We start from the raw sequence: 2,750 nt of genomic DNA, 5'->3' as shown, positions 1-2,750 counted from the left end.
CGCCGCTGCGGGCCCTGCGCGCGCATGGGGCAGCGCCCGCCACAGCCAATGGGCGGGGCGAGGCGTGCCGGCGGGGTGGGGCCAGGCCCCGGCACCTCCCTGAGGGCGGGCGGGGCCGCACTGCCCCAGCGCCGCGTGCGGAGGGCGGGTCCCGGCTGCCCGAGCGAAGGGCGCCGCTCGGCCTGCTCCGGCTGCAGCCGGCGGGGGGTGCAACGCTCCCTGCCGCGCTACCGGGTGGGCGGCGCTCCCACGCCCGGGAGGGAGGCTGCTGCTCGGCGGCCGATGTGACAGCTCACACGTGTTGAAAGCGCCGATGAAGCAGCCCCCCCCGCCCCAGGAACAACGCGCTGCTTGCAGTACGCCGCGCGGCCACCGCGCCAGCGCCGGGCAGCGATCCAGGGGTAGCCGCGCGTTTCGGGCTGGCACCCAGATCGCGCAGCACCGGTACGGGCGCGGTGATGGCCGCTGCTTCGCCAGCGCAGCCGGAGGGGTGAGAGCGGGTGGGGGCACTGCCCGTGGCCCCAGGGGATGCCCCGCGGCACTGCAGGGGCGCGAGCCGCGGCCATTGGCATCCTCGAGCGCCGCCGCCAACGGCCGCGCCTCGCGCTCCGCCCCACCGCGAGCGCTGCCGGCGAGGCGGGGGCACACGGGGTGCGGAGCCAGCGGCGCGGCGGTGTCCCTGGCAGCTGCGCACACCTGCCCGCCTCACGGCATTTTCCAGCCGTCTGCGGTCCTTGCCCCTTAAAGCCCTTGAGCTGCTGGCAAAATCATGGAAGTAAGTGTGCGGGTAAATAAGCATCCACATTCTTTCAGATACGTTTGATTTGTACTCATATGCTGGTGACAGCTGTTGAGAGCGCTGGTCCTCAGCCAGCAGTTGATCGATCTGTATTCCATTCAGAAGAAATTAAGGCACGTGTTCTCCAGTATGTAACTCTTGCAGGTTTACGTAGGTTGGCAAAGGCTGAGGAACACTAGAGAAAAATCATGAGTGGGTGGTCACTGCTAACTTTCAGGTGTTCAAGTGTGGGTCTCCTGGGGAGAGGAGACAGGGTTTACCTGCTCTGCTTCAGCGCTGTATAAACCTGGCCAAACTGCTTCCAGTCTAGCAGATAAGCCTTTCGAGAAACCTGGGATTTAGCTCCTTGCTTCTGAGTCTCACATTAGACATCACATCATGTGGAAACCTAAGTTACTCTGTATAGTTGCTCTCATCTAACCAGCCACAACAGCTCCAAACTCACCCTGCTGTTTGTGTGTTTGTTCCCTGGGTGCCTAGAGGAAATAACCCTTGCAGAACTTGTTGCTCCTTGTGGAACAACGTGTTCCCCTAGGACAACCTGTGAGCCATGCTAAAGGCAGCGCCACGCAAAACCTGGGCTGATTTTAGTGGCATCACTGAAGTGACTGCACTGCACAGTTTGTAGTATCTGTATAGGTGTTATGCAGCTTGAGTTATATGTTGTGAAACAGATCCATAGTGTCTCTGTATGTTGCAGGAATATATGTGGTTATAAATAGATAACTTGATGCCGTGTACTCAGGAAAATAAAGGCATTTGGGAAGTGTGCCCTCTGCTGTATTTTTAATACACTTCAAAAAGTATGTCTTTCTAATATCCTACATCTGGCTGCCTCTGCAGTATTATTAATATCGTGTTAATTAAATAACTTTTTTAACCTCACAATTAGAGAAATTCACATTAGACTGAATGCTGTTCAAGTTACGACAACAGATTTTAATTAGAGTCCTGCAGTCTGTTTGTACTGGAAAATGAGTCTGTTGTTCTCAGCTCCATTAGCTGGTTTGTTTAACAGTATCTCACCTTCTCTACTAAAGGCATTTTTAACCCAGTAATCGTCCTCAGTCCCTGCGAGCAGTCCTCTCAGATGTTAGCTGGGCTTTAGGAGCTTTTTTAGTAACTCTCCGTGATTGCTGGTTTTAAAATGATGGGTGCTCCTCAGCTTGTTATGATCTTGCTTTCTGCACTCGCTATGCAACAAACCTGGTAATCAACAGGTTCTCATAATTTTTTCTAGCAAGAGAGTCTCCAGCACTTTGATTAATGGGGAAAAAACTATGGCCAGAGTCTACAGGTGGATACAGATGGATGGAGAGCTTCCTTACCTGCTGAAGAATTTGCTGTGTTTTATACTATAAGAGAGGAAGAAAAATGGTTGCAGGCTTATCTTGGGGAAATGTATTTGCTGCAGAAATTCCACTTTGCTCACGTTATGTTTGCATTTTATTGTCTAAACCATCCCAAAATGAGCAAATTGGGAAAATCCTTGACATTAAATTATGGGACAGAATGGAAACTAGATATATTGGCTCTCACGCTGTTGTAGCCAAGACAGAGTAGCAATTCCAAGAGCTGCTGGCTTACCTACCGTTTCCATTTTGGTACATGTACTGTTGAGGTTTCATTCTACTTTGCATAGTTGTGGTTTCTGATTATAGTATTTTCTTTTGATTCATAACTCTTTGATGTTTGAGCATGAGCACTTGGCTGAAACTCCTTTTCAGAATTTAACCTGTGTGGGAGGTCTTTTTATTTTTCCTTTAGACAAAATTGTCTTTATGTGAGCCTCCACCATTAGCATTGCAGAGGGGCTGTGAGCAGAAAACAGGTGGTGTCTTTAGTCTATGTAGTGCTGTGCGTTACTTGTGTAATGATCAACAGTTGCACAGCTGCTTCCTTAGGTTTGCACTACAGTATAGCAGACAGACTGGATCTCACACAATGCATC

This window comes from Nesoenas mayeri (genome assembly GCF_963082525.1).
Source record: "Nesoenas mayeri genome assembly, chromosome: 4".
In the NCBI taxonomy this organism is placed as follows: domain Eukaryota; kingdom Metazoa; phylum Chordata; class Aves; order Columbiformes; family Columbidae; genus Nesoenas; species Nesoenas mayeri.
The sequence above is the reverse complement of the archived record's forward strand: the minus strand, read 5'-3'. Positions refer to the sequence as shown.